The following is an 18,961-nucleotide window of genomic DNA, read 5'->3' as shown; positions in this document are numbered from 1 at the left end:
TGAGTTTTGCTGAATGAATGTTGGGTGTAAGTTGCTGTACTTGGCATTATGCTCACTCTCCTTCTAGCAAAGCAAGTATGAGGGATTGAATGTGTCTCAGCTGCTCTGGGACATAGTCTTTGCAGTTCGCAGGTGAGGTAGGAGATCCAGAAGCATAGCAGAAGGTCATCCCTGATACTATCAAATGCACACAGATGCAGGGGCCTCTGGAAAGAAGCCTGGATCCTCTCTGTTTCAGTGTTTCTAGATATCTGTGCAACAGGAAACCAGGCATTCACTTCTGATGGAAATTTTCCTGAGGATAGACAACCCTTAAAGGGAAGAGGAAGAAGAAGATATTAACCAAGTCTATAAAATCAAGGTATCATACCAGGGTTTTAATCATATCCAAACAATTTCCAGGTCCTTCCTACAAGCTAAAAATTTGTCCCTATCCCCATAGGAATGTACATGGGTATACAGAAGAAATTGCCCCTACCCTTATGGGAATGTGTATGGACATACATAGATCACCAGGTGTCCAATAGTTTTATGTACTTCCTGCCCCTCTCATCTGCACTGGTTTAGTGTCTTACTAGCATATGTTTTCTCTACTGTCATATACAAATGCAGATAAGAGAGGGTTTTGTCATATTTATTTTTGTATTGGGCATTTTTAGTGAATTTTGAATTATTGAGCACTGGGCTATGTGCCAACCCAGTGTTAAGTGTGTTTATAGGAATTATCCCCATTTAATCATGTCTATGTAGTAAGTACATGATAAAGCTGGAATTTTAAGATGAGAAAACTGGGGCTCAGAGTTGTAAGGAAGATACAGAGGTCACAAGACTAGTGATGGAACCAACCTCAGTCGGTTGGATTTCTTCTCCCTAAACTAACCTCAAAACTGTATTAATTAACCACTTCTGCTAAGGTTACTTCTAAATTCGCAACTTAGGGTCAGGGTGGTGACATAGAGGGTAAAGCCTCCACCTGTGGCACCGGGGTCCCATAATGGGCACCGGTTCATGTCATGGCTGCTCCTCTTCCAATTCAGGTCTCTGCTATAGCCCGGAAAGCAATGGAAGATGGTTCAAGTGCTTGGGCCCCAGCACCCACGTGGCCATTGTGGACATTTGGAGAGTGAACCAGCAGATGGAAGACCTCTCTCTCTGTCTCTCCCTCTCACTGTCTGTAAAGCCAGAAGCCAGGAGCTTCTTCTGGGTCTCCCATGTGGGTGCAGGGGCCCAAGGACTTGGGCCGTCTTCTACTGCTTTCCCATAGTAAAGAGCTGGCTCAGAAGAGGAGCAGCTGGGACTAGAACTGGTGCCCATATGGGATGCTGGCACTGCTGGTGGAGGATTAACATACTATGCCACAGCACCAGCCCCAATAAAATCTTAAAATAATAAATTTGCAGCTTAAAACAACAAATAGCTTTGATCTTACTCAGCTTCTGAGGGGTCAGGAATCTAAGAGTATCTTAGACGGATGCTTCTTTGAGGAACTATAATTGCATGCGATAAGCTCAGGGCAGTTAACCTCTTTCAACATACACTCATCCCCATTTTTGTTGAAAAGAGAGAGAAAGGACACATTTCCAGACTCCCTGGACACTGGCTCACTAACCAATTTTGTACAATTTTTCTCATAATATGGCAGGGACATTATCTAGCTCAGGAACTGAGAGAATCCAAGGGGGAGAGAAAGGGAGAAATGAACCATAAATGTTGGAATTATTTCACAGTACCAACAAATGATAAACTCCTGCTGTTTCTTGCATAGATCTGTAACCACAATTGCACTTGTCCCTTTTAAAAATAGCAGAGTCTAGAGTATTTCTAAGATGGTAAAGTGTCATTTTCATTTTTAAAAATGAATAAGCTGCACAGATGAAACTTGTGCAGGCTAAAGCATTAGCCAGGGAGAAGGGGCAGACTGAATTTTACCTGGAATTCCAGAGAAGTGTTATTTACTCATGCATCCCTTTAACCAGCATTTATGGATCTCTCATTATGAGAGAGCTATCTAGCATTTGGGAGATGTAAAGCATACATCTGGCTTTGCAGAGTGAGATACGATAGATGGATTGCCAGAGACTTAATAGATAAATAACCTCAATCATCTACTCATTCATTCACCAAGATTGCTATGTTAGGCATTGTGCTGGACACTGATGTGGCCAAGAAGAGCAAACACATATGTTCTCCAGAACCCATAGTCTAGGTGTGGATGGAATGGGAACCAAACTGAGGTGGACCCAGAATGAGGAGAAAGAAGGAAGGAGAACCTGCATCCATTTAGGAAAGAGGATGCAGCAGGTGCTAGAGGAAGTTTCTAGAGGGAAGCAATCCCAAGGTGAGAGATAAGGATGTGGTTGTGCCTCACAGAGAACTGAAAGCGATCTTCAGATCCATATCTGTGGGAGTGACATTCCATCTGCTTGTCCATTGATGGGGTGTGGTTTAGAGGTTACAATCATGGGCTGTCACTTGCATCCCAGCTCTGTGACTTCTCAGCTGTCCAACCTGGGTAAGTCAGCATCTTTAATGCCTCAGTCTCCTCATTTGTAAAATGAGGATAATAATAGAGATGACTCTCTCAGGTCATTAGGAGAATTAAGCAAGACAATATCTGTAAAGTGCTCAAAAGGATACCAAACACACAGGAAACTCCAAGTTAGTATTAGTTGTTTCTATTTACACAAAGAGGCTGTCATATTTTTCACTGCAGTACCTCCTAGACCACACCTCTCAGGGATGTTCCTGGGTTTTGGGAATAAAAATTAAAACTCCTAAAAGAGGAAAGCTGAAATTATCTCGGATTCCTCACACTATAACAGGCTTTGAAAAGGAAGCCACTGTACTGACAAGTTCATAAATCTGACATAAATGACTACAAGCTTGGGTAGCAGGAGCATGTCGGTGAGTCTAGTAGCCTTCCGCAGGACAAAAATGACAAGGTGGAACCTGTGTTGCCTTCAATCTCCATGCCCTCACTATTGATCCCCTTCCCCACTCACTCCCTTTGGGAGACCCAGAGATTGAATGCATAGGGGAAGCTGAGGCTGCAATCAATGTATGCCATGTGTCCAAGTAACTCTCTTGCAAAGTATGGAGTAGAAAATCTTGTAGCAAGAGAAGTAAAACTAACTATAATCTCATTATTGTATTGTGGCATCATGCTAGATTGCTAGATATGTGTTCCTATTCTGTGCCAGTTAGCACCAAAGTGGACTCCTGAGGAAGCTAATGTAATTGGTTTTTTTTTTTTTATCATTTTAAAATGAGTAAAGAATAATTCAGCACAATGAGTAAGCAGTATCATTATCAGTAATTGGAGGGACTGAGTTTTGAGCCAAGATTCATATGACTCTAAAACAAGTGCTCATGACCTGCGTATAGAGGTGTTGGAACAATGGAGTTAGGGAGCTTCAGAGAAGGTGAGCAGAAACAGTGAGCAATTCCCCGAGAGGTGATACTTGAGTTGAATGTTAAAGATAGGCGGCCTTTTTAGACACAGGATATTTAAGCAGCTCATTCTAGACCAAGAAATGCTCAAGGCTATGAGGCCACAAGAGTCACAGATCTCCTAGGGAAATGTGGTGGAATCTGGTGAGCTTAAATCATGGGAAAATTCAGGGAGATAAAGCTGGATGGGGAAAAGTTCAAAAAGAGTCATCTGCTCCCTCACCAAGGTGGAAATGCCATCTTTGGAAGTGCAAGAGGAACTGAAGGAATGGCTCCCATCCCATCATGCACCACCATCAGGCAACAAGATATCCCCAGCGGCCTCTGCCTGGGACTGATGTTCAGTTTCCCATCGTGGAAGACCATGGCACAGAGCCCCACTGCTGGGATTCTAGAGAGTGGTAGAACCTTCATCATCTGCACTAGACCTATTGATAGGAACTGAGCAGTGGAAGAGAAGGAGGAGGGAGTTGAATCTTGGACTCCAACCTGATGGATCACAAAGGAGAGCAGGTGCCTGGCTATGCCCGGGGGGCATCCCTTCTGGCTCCTCGTAGTGACACCAGTGGTTTTCCATAGCAATGCCAGTCTAGACACAACTGTTCCACAGAAGCCAGTGCTTTACTTACTGATGTGGCTCATGAAGATGTCGGGTCTAGGTTAAGTCATTAAACAATCTATTCTTTTTTTGTTACCATCCTACACTAGAAAAAAAAAATCCCCAGCTGGATAATATGCCATGTTCAGAGGTAAGGTGAATCCAAATCAACAACTCTGACTTCTTACTTGGGGGACAGATTTAATACCATAAGTAAAAAATAAATAAAACACTGGTTTAGGGACTAACTGTTCAGATTCAAGTCTTAACTCTTACGATTAAGCAGTTGTATGCTCTTGGACAAAATGCTTAGCTTCTCCGAGCTTCAGTTTTCTTAGCTACTAAGCGGGACTTAAAAAGCATCCCTTATGTTGTAAGCAAAGGCCAGCTATCCCAGGGTGGGAATGAGCAGAAATGAGATAATGTGAATGAAAATGCACTGCTATTCTAAAGCAGTGAGCATTTAGAGATAATGAAGTCATTTTAAAATATGAGGAAAATGTAGCCTGCTTCTACGATCAACTCTTCTAAGGTGTGCAGTCGCAATGCTATTGGCACTGTCGCATGTCCTCTGCTGCTTCACCCCCTTAAGTACAAGCGGCTTTGTGCTCTCAGATCAGAAGGGAAAGCACAATCAGGCACTGCTGACTCCTGCTACAGCCACGATATCCGACCGCCCTCATGCCCCCCTGCAGGATGGCAAATGTTCAAGGCTGTGACACTCAAGTTCATTTACATTTATTTTCAAAATTATTTTTTTAATTTGAGAGCCATAGAAAAAGCAGAGGAGAGAAAAAAAAAAATGAACCCTCATCAGTTGGTTCTCTTTTCAAATGCTTACATTCAGGAGGGCCAAAACTGGGAACCAGAAACTGAGTCCAAGTCTCCCACAAGGGTGGCAGAAACCCAAATTCTTGAACCACCACCATTGTCTTCCAGGGCCTGTGAAGTATGAAATTGGAGTCAGGAGCCAGAGCCAACAATTGAATTCAGACTGTCTATGTTCTGGGTGCCAGTTTAGCTAAATACCTGTCCCACATTTACATGAAAATGTGCTTTGAGTCAACACCATGCATCCAAAACATCCCCTCCACTGCATCCCTTCCTTACAAAATTAGTTGCTGTCCATTTGTAGTTCTATGAGACAAGCCTTTAATCTCTGCGCGTAGGTGTTCTCATATCTTTAGTGTTATATTAACAGAATCTCCTTCATAGTATTAATGTTGTGAAGATTATTAAGCACTATATGTAGGAATTTGGCACATAATATGCATTCAATAGCATTAGCCTCATTAGCATCCTGATTGTTGAATGACAAAAAGTCACTAATCCTTCATGTTTGTCACAGTCCCACTAGACTGAGTCTTTCATGGGGTGGAGGGTGGCCCTGGCATGCAGTAGATCAAGAATAAATGAGATTAGAAGGGTGAGCTACCTCAGCCAATGGGAACGGAAAGGGAAAGTGTAAGGAGAACTCAGAAGAACAGAACGCTGAGCTTAGACTCAAAGGAATTAAAGCATACCAAGCAGGAGGAGGCAGACTGCAGGACTCCAGCTCAGTGACAAGTTGCAATGGGAGAAGACAAGGTAGTCAGCAGTATGGCTGGAGAGGGAGAAAAGAGCAAGCAGATGCTAAAGGCCTTGAATTGTGTGGTAAGTGGCATGGACTGTAAGTCCCGATGTCAGGGTTTCTCAAACTTCAGTCAGCCAGTAGCAACTTCTAAGGGTTTGCCAAATCTGAGTAATGCAGCAGCTCTTAATCTTTTATTTAATATCTTTAAGTTCTCATCTTTTTTTTTAACTTAGTAAATTTTGTTTACAAGAAAAATTCACTGTTATTGTAAATAATGACATGTACCATTTGTCATAATTATGCAATAATGCAACAAACAAAATGAAAACTATATTATTATTAAACTCTTGCTAGATACTTTTGCCAGCTAAAACCTCTGGTCCTGAGATTAACTACTTATTGGCTAAGAAGGTTTTCTAGGAGTGTGACAGTCACAAAGCATGCCTTTAATAAAACTCTTACTTGGATAGAGAAGGATCTTGGGGGTAGCTACTAGGAGATCAGGAAAGAAGTGATGCTGTCACTGTGTCTCTGAAAATACTCTGTGAGTTGCTAATGGAAAATGCCCCACTATTAGGGAAACTGTCTTGGAATGGCATGAAAGTCTTTGAGATACTTTGGGATAGGAAATGTATATCTTTAGGAATGTTTCTGGCTATATCATGGTGTATTATTTATGGGAAAGAGATGATCACAGAGCAGGTGGAAAGAAGTTGCTCTAGCCCAGGATAGGGTGATGAAGTCTCAACTGAGAAGTGTTGTGCCTGGGAAGAGAGATGCCGGCGGGGGAATATTAATCAATGCAGCTTCTGCTTGACAACTGATGGTGCTGATGAAGAATCCAGGATGCCTTCCATGGGCTCATTTGTCTGAGAGGAAAGATGATGGCATCATAGGTAGAGGCAATTCTGCCAGGAATACCCTACTTCTCTTTTCTGAATTTGTCTATTCACTTTCTCCCAAGCATTTAATCTCTGTGCATAGGTGCTCTCATATCCAATACTCCTGCTGCATCCAATTGCTCAGACCACCAGGGTTCTTTAATCAAGCATGGGGAGATCACTCTAAAACTCATCATCTGTCTAGGACTATCTCAAGGTGGGTGGGGGAGGGAGAAAGCTGCAGAGATTTCACTCTCCATCTCGTTCTCCCCAGTTTACTTACCATGATACAGCTGAAAACTTTGTACAAATAAAGTCAAGCACAGGTGCAAACAGGACCTTCCAAATTCAACCCAAATCTAGGTGGAGACATTTGGAATCCAGGAGATTACTAATTTTCTTTTTCCAGTTAGTGGCTAAGTGGGTAGAGAATGTCAGAGGCTAAGTGTATGTTTTTATACCTTAGATCATTTCTTATTTCTGCGGGAGGAATAATTTTTTTCCCAGGAGAGGCTACCTCACTGCTCATACAGAAAAGTTTAATTGCTACAGTAGAATTCCTGACCCTTCCTTAAGTGACCACTGGGCTTTCTTCAATTCATTATATCCTAGAAATGACTCTATCCATCTTATTCTGCCTGGTACAGATGAAAATAACAGCTGGAGGGCACAGCAGAAAGTGGATAATGAACTAGCTCCCACTATGATGTAAATGACTATGAACAGGTTAACTATATAAAACCTAGAAACATATTAATCCAAAGGACTGAATAGTTTGTGGAATTTCAGGTCTTCATGGTTTTGTTCTAAAGAGGAAAATACATCTTTTTTTCTCTATGGGGCTTCTTAAATCAACTGACACCAAGAGTGTAATGTTCTGTTGATTGCAAAAGAGTGATCTGTAGAGGAGAGTCCCAGGAAGGTCATCAGTTGTGCATTCAATTCCAGCAATGGGCAGCTAGTTCTGAGACAGTAATTTTCCTCATTTCAAAGTGAAAATCCACTTGGTGATGTTTTAAATTCAAAACACACTTGAAGGTGGAGGCAAGGATCTATCAAGCCTCTCTGTGTGAGATCAACATATCCCATAGAATTTTGTTAATAGGTTGACTAGTGATGTAATCTGACATTCCATATGGGAATTAAAGCATATTACTGAAAAGGAAAATGGAAAAGGATGTAAGAGAAGATGATGGACATTTCAGGAAATAGAAACTATGGAGGTTTATTTTTTCTTAAAAACTATTCGGAGAAAGTAGAAATTTCTGTTTCCTTCATTATAAATGCGTCAATTTCCTTTAAGTGGATGCCATTTGAATTTGTCCCGGTTCACAGATTTCTACATGAAGATGTCCTATTCCTTGACTCAGTGTTGAACCTTATCTACTTGACAGGATTGAAAGAATATTTCCAATTAGACTTAAAATACTTTTTGCTCTGAGATGTGAGCTCAATAGATGTTGAAAATTCTACTCATTCCGAATCCTTAAAGTTCATGTGAGCCATAGGCCTATTTCCTTCAACCTTTTGAAGGGGAGTAGCAGAAACATCTAACTGTAATATATTCTGCTATGTGGGAGAATCAAAATAAATGATAGGGAGCATAGAACTTAATCTTCCTCCACAAAGCTTCATTTTCGTAGCACAGGTACATCTTGGTTTATTTATTCAAATCCTAGACTTCTAAGGAAGAAAAGAAACATATACCTACCTAATACTGCTACATCTAGAACAATGATTTCTAATTCTGGATGTTTCTCAGAATTTCCTGGGGAGCTTTTAACAATTGCTCATACCTGGTCTCCACTTCAAACTACCAAATCATTATCTGGGATGGTTTTGGACTATCTCTCACTCTGTCTCTCTTTCACTCTCTCACACATAAAAAATAAAAATTCTGTATATAAATAAACAGTAGTAGTCAAAATTTCTTTAAATGTGAGTTGAAAGATTGGAAATCTCCTGGCTTTGAACATTAATCAACATTGAAAATACACATAGTAGAATAACAAGAATAAAATTGGACACAAATAAGGATGTGTTAAGAAGGGTCTTAAAACGAAATCGAGGATATTGCACCTGGTGCAAGGAGCCCAGTGATATATGGAGTAGCAATGAAACTGGAGGACATGGAAAGGCCAAGTGGATGGAGGGAGACCTTGTTGTAACAAAGGCAGATGTGATTACATGACGTGGTGGTAGTGGGGTGCCACTATGTATAGAAAAAATGATAGAAATTAATCTTTGGAAATGGAAAACTAAGAAATATGAGTTAAAGATATAAGATTTGTAGAGTAAATGAGAATATGGACATAGACTGTGGTGTTGGAAAATAATACAACCATTTACTACCAGACCCAATGACTTTGAAGCCATACTAGGGCATTTAAATAAAAATTCTAGCTGGTAGTTAAAAATAAGCTGGAGTCTGAATGAAAGGAGGGAATTTGAGTTTTAGTTTAAGAAAGATCCATGAAGAGTGTGGTCTAAGGGGTAGGAATGATAGACGCTCTAAGATTGAGACCCTATGAAAAACAGAGCACAGGGCTGCAGTCGGGGGAACAAGAAATGCAATTACCAATGGGTTAGTTCTGTGTGAGCCATGTGCTTGTGTAGCCATATATAACATACAAATAATTCCTGTGTAACTTTAGTGATATTGCAGTCTCAGACTTCGATGCAGAGCAACTCCCTCTTAGGCTAACAAGTCAAAATTTTCCACACAGAAGGGAGTTCTTTTTCACACTTCCCTATGTTGACCAATTAGTTCAATCAGGAAGTTTTGTTAGGGGAAAAATGTATACACAAAGGAGAGAGAATGCTTATTTCTCCATACTGTGACCTTTTAATTTTCATATTTTATTCATCCTTTGTAGCAAGTAAGGTTAAAATTCCTTACTGTTTGAACTGTATCACTAATTCATTGAAGTCATGGGGAAAGCAAACTTAAGAGCATTAAAACTATAACCATCTTTTGTTTTTCATTAATTTTTTCTCTACAATCGCCCATCAATCATAGTTCCATATTCTTCTAGACTATGAACTACAGACAAATCCAGGGGTGCTCAGCACAAGATCTATAGCTGGTAGAATTCAATAGGAAACGGCAGAAAATAATAATTAAATTTCTCTGAGGCCCTGCATAGCACAACTCATCCATCTGGGCCAATTTTACTTCATCTTTAAAATGGGTCTGATGATAATTGACTTGTTCATCTATTAGATTTTATATGAAGATTACAGCTAAAAATTGAAATAACATATAAAAGAACTTTCTAAGCCATTTAACCAATAGACAAGAAAGTTTTCACAGTTGCAAATGCCATCATCACCTTAAAGATCCTGTGTTAATGAAATGATAAGATACACCAAAGAGGATGTGGGGGTAGGTCACCAAGAACTGTGAGGGATATTAGACACATCTAATATGCCTGAGTTTGCCTTAGCTTGAAGAAAGCACTAAGATGAGGCTTTTGTTCACATTGTTTCTTTGGGAAGCACTGGGAAGGAGTGGTGAAGGGAGAAAGGGCAGGAAGAAAGCAGTAAAGGGTATACACAAATAGCTCAGCTACTACTGTGGGCAGCAGGTGCATAATCCCACTGTGGATCTTCTGAAGTGTGTAGGGCACTCCTTGGAATTGTCCAGGAGAGAGGCAGAGGTGAGTAAGCCCAGGTATTTAGGCATCAACTCCCACCCCACCCTGGAGTCTTAATCCAGGCACTTACCAGTTGTGACATGTGCAGCCAAGCACATTCCCTATGGCTAGAGAGCAACTTCATCAGAAAAGCAACAGAAACCATTCCTGTGCTCAACATTTCAGCTGGTGACCTCCAAGGAAGGCCAAAGGCACATGGGAGGAGTAGTGAAACATGTGGTTTGGAGCCCAGGACACTGGACTTTGAATGTTAGCTCTGGCTCAGCATATCACCCTGCTTTCCTAGCTTCAATTACTCCAGCTGTAAATTGTAGACAATAATAGCTACCTTGCAGAATGTCTAATGAATTGTTATGCATTTTCTCAGTGGTACATGCAATAGTTAAAGTTGTTTGAAAATAGTAAATGCTCTGGGAAAAGACTGATGTTACAAACTAAGTGAGTAAAAGAGGTCACATTTGCATGGGTTTTTCAAAAAAATTCATGTAAAATGTGTATTATGAAAAAAACTACACAAGGATTTAGACATTTCTTGCACTAAAATAAACTTATATTTTGATATTATTTTCCACAAACCATTTGAGCTCCCCCTACTTATAGTATGACTCCAACTGTGTGAAGCATCTATATATTTTATAGGTAGGAGTAATCATTGAGAGAAAATATGCCAAGATATTTAAGAGTGATTAATTCTTGATGATGAGACAATAGATGATTTATATTTTCTTATATATACTTTTTTTCATTTTATGAATTTCCTACAAAGAGTATGTATTACTCCATAATCAATAAAAAGAAAAACTTATTGAGCTAATTTTTCAGTGTTCTTGTGAAGATAATAGAGAACTGTGCAAAAAAAGTGCTTATTAAGTGTTCATTAAAAGTCCATGACTCAGATGTGCTCAATGTATGATTATTAAAAAGAGAAATACTGCTACTAAAAATAACTAAGTTACTGTTTACCATGCTTCAGACACAGTGCCCAAAACTTGACATTTATTTTCTCTTCTAAGAAATATTTGTTTATTTGAAAGGCAGAGAGTGAGACAGACCGAGAGAGAGAGACAGAAAGAGAGAGAGAGAGAGAGAGAGAGAGAGAGAGATCTTCCATCTGCTTAGCAATAGCCAGGGCTGGACCAGAATGAAGTTGGGAGCTCTGAACTCAGTCCAAGTCTCCCATGTGAGTGGCAGAAGCCCAAGTACTTGAGCTATCATGTGCTGCACCCCAGGGCACACAGTAGCAGGAAGCTGGATGAAAAACAGAGCCAGATTGGAACCCAAACACTCTTATATGAGATGTGGGCCTCCCAAGTAGCATCTTAACTGCTGCACTAAATGCCTGTCCCTATTATCTCTTTAAATTCTCATATGCATCTTATGTGATAGAGGCTGTCCTTATCACCAGTATAGAGATGCAGGAGACTGAAAATAATTTTTTAAAATGAGGACTTATAAAAGAAATACTTTGCTATCTCTTAAAACTCTTCAGAATGGCTTTCACACTTTTGTTTTTTAATTTTAATTTTAATTTTAATTTTATTTAGCTTTTAAGAGATTCAATGTGAGTTGTAGATGCAATTCTAAGAACATAATCATATTCCCTTCCTCCCTCCTCTCCTCTTTCCCACCCTTCTTTCTTCTCCCTTTCATTCCTCTTTTTAGTTTTTGAGATTACATATATATATAACAAGCAGAGTTAGAGAGAGAGAGAGGAACAGAGAGAAAAGTCTTCCTATCGTTGGTTCACCCCCCAGATGGCTGCTACGGCCGGCGCGGTGTGCCGATCCGAAGCCAGGAGCCAGGTACTTCCTCCTGGTCTCCCATGTGGGTGCAGGGCCCAAGCACCTGGGCCAACCTCCGCTGCCTTCCCGGGCCACAGCAGAGAGCTGGACTGGAAGAGAAGCAACCGGGACAGAATCCAGCGCCCCAACTGGGACTAGAACCCAGGGTGCCGAGCTGCAGGTGGAGGATTAGCCTAGTGAGCTGCAGCGCCAGCTGAGATAACATATTTTAAGTTTACATTACAGTAATAAGTCTTAATACTTCACTGAATAAGAAATTTAACAAGTATAAAGCAAAAAGACCCTGGTTTAGTGGGAATATAGAGAATAGCTATAAATAATCATTGAATGGAAAAGTGACAGAGTTTCATTCATATATAGTACATTTTAAAATAATCACAGATCATTAAAACTATAACAGTATAACATTCTTAACCATTGGTTTGACAAAAGTATAAAACAAAGCTTTACTAAACTATATTTTCATTAACACTGATAAATACAGAGGTTATTTATATTTTATTTTGTTTGTTTTTTTAATTTTAAATACCACATTTAAGGGAGAACATTTAGTGTTTGTCTTTCTGGATCCAGCTTATTTCAATCAACAAGATATCCTCCAGTTACATCCATTTTGCTGCAAATGGTAGCATTTTATTCTTTTTTTTTATAGCTGAATAATAACCCATTGTGTATGTATACCACATGTTCTTTATCCACTCAACTGATGATGGACACTTTGGTTGGTTCCAATTTTTGGCTATTGTGAACAGTGCTGCTATATACATGGTGATGCAGCATCTCTTTGATGCATTGTGTTCAAGTCTTTCGGGTATGTGCATTGTGTTCAAGTCTTTCGGGTATGTGTATACCCAGTAGAGGGATTGCTGGATCACATGGCAAGTATATTTCTAGTTTTTAAGAAATTGTCACACTGTTTTCCATAATGGTTGCATCATTCTATTTTCAAAAAAATTTAAAAAAGAAACTACAGAGATTGAGCATAGTTTGGATAACTACTACTTTAGTGAATCAATGATTACAATTAAATGTCAAAGAAGACTTAGTCCCTGGGTCATTTCATTCTGTAAGCAGGGTGCATGGTTAGAGTCATCTGGGGCCAGAAAGGTTTAGGCTTGTTTGCAGCATGAGATTTCCATGCATCTCTGAAATGCAGTTCTCTCTTCTTGTTAGAAGCAAAGGAGGCTCCTGATCGGTGACAACTGACTGAACACCAAAAAGGAAACCTCCTGAAGTGAAATGGACACTATGAGAAATGGTGACTTGATCAGCATAGCCCTGACTGCTAATGGACAACTTAATACATTATCCCTCTTAGTATTTTTTTTTTGTCTGTTCTACTTAATATGACTGGTTTAATTCTGTAATTATCACACAGTTATTCTTAAGTGTTGAAAATTAACTGAAATGTGATCCCTGTTAAACATAAGAGTGGGAATAAGAGAGGGAAGAGATGTATAATTTGGGGCATGCTCGGGCTGACTTGCCCCAATTGGTAGAGTTGGAAACATACCAGGGGATTCCAATTCAATCCCATCAAGGTGGCATGTGCCAATGCCATCTCACTATTCCAAGTGATCAATTTCAGTTCACAATTGATCATAATGAAAGGACTAAGAGTCAAATGGAGCACATAAACAAGTCTAGTATCTGCTAACACTAACCGATAGAATAAATAAAGGGGAGAGTGATCCAACATGGGAAGTGAGATACTCAGCAGACTCATAGAATGGCAGATGTCCTAAATAGCACTCTGGCCTCAGAATCAGCCCTGAAGGCACTCGGATCTGGCTGAAAAGCCCATGAGAGTATTTCAGGCATGGAAAGCCAAGACACTCTGGCAAAAAGATCTCTGTGAGTGAGATCCCAGTGGAAAGAACAGGTCTTCAAAGAGGGAGGTGCCTTTCTCTGAAGGGAGGAGAGAACCTCCACTTTGACTATGACCGTGTCTAAACAAGATAAGAGTCGGAGAACTCAAGGGGCTTCCATAGCCTTGGAAACTCATGACTGGTGCATAGGGAGATTACTGATGCCATAAACAGGAGTGTCAATTTGTAAAATCAACAACAGGAGTCACTGTGCACTTACTCCTCATGTAGGATCTCTGTCCTTAATGTGCTGTACACTGAGACTTAATGCTATAACGAGTACTCAAACAGTATATTTCGCTTTGTGTTTCTATGGGGGTGCAAACGATTGAAATCTTTACTTAATGTACACTAAACTGATCTTCTGTAAAAAAAAAAAAAAAAAAAAAAAAAAAAAAAAAGAAATTATCAATTCCCAACTTGACTCTCACTGGGATTAAACATGACAATAGGTCTGATCTGATTTCATCATCATTTAAAAAAAATCATCTATTATTTTTCACTTTATGTTTCTGTGTGGGAGCAAACTGTTGAAATCCTTACTTAAGGTATACTAAGCTGATCTTCTGTATATTAAGATAATCGAAAATGAATCTTGATGTGAATGGAAGGGGAGAGGGAGTGGGAAAGGGGAGGGTTGTGGGTGGGAGGGACGGTATGGGGGGGGAAGCCATTGTAACCCATGAGTCGTACTTTGGAAATTTATATTCATTAAATAAAAGATAAAAAAAAAAAAAAAAAAGAAGCAAAGGAGGCCGGTGCCGCGGCTCACTAGGCTAATCCTCAGCCTTGCGGCGCCGGCACTCCGGGTTCTAGTCCTGGTCGGGGCACCGGATTCTGTCCTGGTTGCCCCTCTTCCAGGCCAGCTCTCTGCTGTGGCCAGGGAGTGCAGTGGAGGATGGCCCAAGTCCTTGGGCCCTGCACCCCATGGGAGACCAGGATAAGCACCTGGCTCCTGCCTTCGGATAGGCGCGGTGCGCCGGCCGCAGCACGCCAGCCAAGGCAGCCACTGGGGGGTGAACCAATGGCAAAGGAAGACCTTTCTCTCTGTCTCTCTCTCTCACTGTCCACTCTTCCTGTCAAAAAAAAAAAAAAAAAAAAAAAAGCAAAGGAAAGCTTGAGATAGGTAGTTCAACCTGCAAAGTCGTATCCCACAGATGAGGTAGGCTCTGGAAAGAGAGGGTTACTTTTACATTGCTCCGTCGTAGGTCACGTAGCAAAAAATTCCAGGACAGCCCCAGTTTGAGCACAGCATCAGAAATAAAAGATAAAATGGCATTACGTCACTTTAATATTTTGCTGATGGGAAAGCTGAGGCTCTTTTCTTTCTTTGTTATTGTTGTTGGTTTGCTATGTTTTCTTAAAGCATTTAGGACTTAATTAAAGTAATTGCAATGGCCATCGTCTGTCAAGCTAGAAATTCCTCTTGAAAACCCCTGTGATCTCCTTTTAGCAAAATTTCATTAGGAGGAAATCAAACCGGAAAGATCTGGAAATTGTCACCATGAAAATAAATGGGGAAGGGTGCATGCTGAGGGGGGGAAGGGCGCGTGCAGAGGGAGGGAAGGGAAAGTGCCTGCATGCGTCTGAAAAGCAGCAGCACCATTCATATTTTCAGCTTCATTCTTTTCAAATGACAAAGGCTCTAGCTGCTGTTTGTCAGAGTGGAGGCTTTGGAAATAAATAGATAGTACTAAGTCCATTTATTTTCATGGCACCTCTCTGATTCTGTTTCTTCTTGGCAGGAGGGGATCTAAGAAGGGAAGGAGAACTTTGGTTATTGCTGTTTGGGTTTGAGGTGGCAAGGAAGCCTGTAAGGCCTATGAGCATGCTCTCCCTTCAATTTAACAGAGGCTCCTGTGTGGATGAGCAAAAGACCTTGTGTCCCACATGGGGAACAAACGCTGGTTTCCAGGAGCTGTGGACACTGAGGCTTCTATGGGTGCCTTGATATTTGTAGATTTAATCCCCTACCGTGTTAAGGAAACTTAGAATAAAATTGGCATGTCATAGTGACTTCATTTTATTTTTTTTTTTTAACTTTTGTTTGCCCATTTGAGAGACAGAGAGCCGGACAGGCAGAGAACTCCCATCTGCTGTTTCACCTCCCCAAAACCCGCAACAGCTGAGCTAGGCTGGGAATGAAGCCAGGAGCAAGGGATGCAACCCAGGTCTCCCACAGGGGTGGTGGGAAACCAACTACTTGAGCCATTGCTGATGGCTCCTAGTATGTGCATTTGCCAGGAGCTGGAGCCAGGAGTCAGAACCGGGAATCCAATCCAGGTACTTTCATGCGGGATTTCAAAATTTCTTGCACCAGGATAAATATCTTTTCATTATATGTTCTATGAGGTTTTTTGAAGTCCCCTCGTACAAACATTTCAAAAATTGCTTGCAGGCAGTACTGGGAGTTGGAGGTTCACTCAATTCTTGGAAGAAGTGAAAATACTTGTCCTCGAGGAAGGGACATAAAGACAGCCCACATGGTGGAAGCGAGACAGTGCTTTGGGGAGTGTACTTACAGACGGGTGCTCCATGTGCAGAAGGAATAGTTCAGTTGTAAGGGCTAACTCAGGTGGAAACTGGACTCAGAGAAGCCCATCTGACAGTTTACTATTGCTGCAGAGAGAATTTTTCAACCTGAGGTCGTGAGAATCCTGGCTGTCGGTAAGAGAGGTCTCTCTTATAGGCCAAGGGAGTGCCTTCAGAACTTGCCATGGCTGGGATCAATAACGCCACAAATACCATTTCCCTTTGTTCTGTATCAACGCCAACCTGGCAACTTTCTGATGACTCACTGGGCTTTAGACACTTTAATAAGGGTACTACTGATGGAAAGAAAAGCATAATGATTCCAGAACAAACTCTTCTCTTGGTACAAAAGTGCTCCTTGGATCTCTGGCATATTACTAGGCAAGTGTACTTAGAAGTCTGGGACACTAATCGGCCAGTGAACTGAGACGATCTCATTTCTCTGTCTGCATAGTCATGTTCCAGTCGTGAATTCAGGTAGGAAGCAGCACCTGTGAGGCTTCCCGATGGCCAGGTCCCAGCCTTCCCTCGGTTATAGCTCCTCCTGGCTGCCTGTTTGGTTAGGTTCCAAAGAATCTTGATATAATGATTTCACTGCAAGTAGTTTGTTATGGCAATGATCCCTCAGAGCACCCAAAGGGAAGAGGAGCAGTAAGTCACGGGAGTGAAGAATCTGCATGACCAAGTCAGGCTCCGTCTTGCTGAAAGGAGCCGTGATGGTTGTGGCTTCCCACAGTTGTCCCACACATCACATTGTCAGTGCTCCCAGAAGCGTTACCGTCTGCCGAGCACACTGCTCTGGCCAGTGAAAGCTCTCAGCCAGAGAGTTGTAGGTGCTGGCAGGCTCACGTCCCCGGGAACGGTGAGTGCTGTTGTGATTTGAGTGGGTCTGCGGCAGTGTCTGCTATAGCATCCTCCAGCATCATCAGCAATTGAGACTGCTCTCCTGCATTTCCTGCATCTGGCTCTGCAGGCTGTCCTGCTCATTTACTGCATTCCTGGAGCTTGATTCTGAATTCTTAATAAACTCCGTGATAGAGATCCATGTTAGATCACAGAGGAACTAATGCTGTTTTAAAAGACCTAAATGAAAGATCTCTGCGAGTGAGATCCCAGTGGAAAGAACGGGGCCATCAAAAAAAATTATTATTAATTAATATAAGAGAACAAATTACATGTATGCATTTTTTTTTTATTTTTTTGACAGGCAGAGTGGACAGTGAGAGAGAGAGAGACAGAGAGAAAGGTCCTCCTTTGCCATTGGTTCACCCTCCAATGGCTGCCGCGGCCGGAGCGCTGCGGCTGGTGCACCGCGCTGATCCGCTGGCAGGAGCCAGGTACTTCTCCTGGTCTCCCATGGGGTGCAGGGCCCAAGTACTTGGGCCATCCTCCACTGCACTCCCTGGCCACAGCAGAGAGCTGGCCTGGAAGAGGGGCAACCAGGACAGAGTCCGGCTCCCCAACCGGGACTAGATCCTGGTGTGCTGGCGCCGCAAGGCGGAGGATTAGCCTAGTGAGCCGCTGCGCCGCCCACATATATGCATGTTTTAAGAACATAACAATGCTTCTCACCTTCTCTCCCTCTCTCCTCCTTCTAATAGTATTTTTTTTTATTTTCCCTAAGGGAGGAAAAACACTGAAACTGTGATCATAGGAAATATTACAATTGTATCAATCCTTTTGGATGTTATGGTAATTTTTTTTTTCATTTTGATGAGATGTGGTGGTTGGGGGGCATGGTAATCAGAGATTATATGTTACCATAGCACGAGGACGGTGAACCCCTAATCAGAGCCTAATTAATTTCTGAACACTGAGAGCATTACCTGGTTATAATCAGCCCCCAGAGCTGGTGCCAGTCTGGCAACTGTATTGCCTTTTCTAGGAACAGTCTCACATGCAGGAGTGCCTTGGTGGTAGCAAATCCTCTACAGATCCTGCCCCTAATGCAAGTTGTACCAATCAAAGTTGCTCCCTGAGGAATTTAAATTTTAGAATGTAGAAATATAGAGCAAAATTGATTGGACCTGAATAAATTTCAGGCAGTAGAACATTCAAAGTAGAGTCCATGTGGTCTTCTGAGCTTGAGGTCCTGATTCTCTCTTTCTATTGCTAACTCCATGTCATTGAACACTTCCTGTGACTCCAAGACAGGAGAATCTGTTGCCAGGTTAGCACCTATCTAATTTCCACTTTTTAACAGGGCCAGGTGGACATTCACATATCTGCCTGTGTATAAGGTGACCACATCCACAGAGACTTTTAAGTGGTGAACACATGACCCAACTAGAGCCAAAAAGATGCAAGGAGATGTTTTCTGAGAGCAACCTAGTGGGGCGGGGTATGCCTTTGTAAAGAAGTGATCACAAGAGAAGATTTCTTTTCTTAGGGGTAAGGTTTTGTAGATACGATGGCTGGAACTGCTTCAGCCAGTTTTGTACCATAAATGAAGGCAGCTTAAAGACAGAACAAGAGGGAGGTGAGAAACCATGTCCTCCATGTTATTACTGATCATTGAGACCGTTCCTATTGCGAACATTTCTGGTTATTAAAGCCAATAAGCCTCTTTTATTGTTTACACCCATCTGAGATGCATTTTCT

At 41.5% G+C, this 18,961-nt stretch overlaps 1 protein-coding gene across 1 annotated transcript in view; it reads left to right on the top strand.

Annotated features, from left to right (window-relative positions):
* LOC149127200 (uncharacterized) overlaps nucleotides 1-14,027 on the top strand; it is a 45,786-nt gene extending 31,759 nt beyond the window's left edge. Inside the window, exon 6 of the mRNA XM_089331194.1 lies at nucleotides 13,134-14,027. The gene's annotated coding sequence lies outside the window, so the exon portion shown is untranslated. The remainder of the gene's footprint in view (nucleotides 1-13,133) is intronic.
* The last annotated feature ends 4,934 nt before the right edge of the window (nucleotides 14,028-18,961 follow it).

The sequence above is a fragment of the Oryctolagus cuniculus genome, chromosome 4 (genome assembly GCF_051225735.1).
Source record: "Oryctolagus cuniculus isolate XC-2025 breed Fujian yellow rabbit chromosome 4, ASM5122573v1, whole genome shotgun sequence".
Taxonomy (NCBI): domain Eukaryota; kingdom Metazoa; phylum Chordata; class Mammalia; order Lagomorpha; family Leporidae; genus Oryctolagus; species Oryctolagus cuniculus.
Note: the sequence above shows the minus strand (reverse complement) of the source record. Positions and strands in the feature narration are given on the sequence as shown.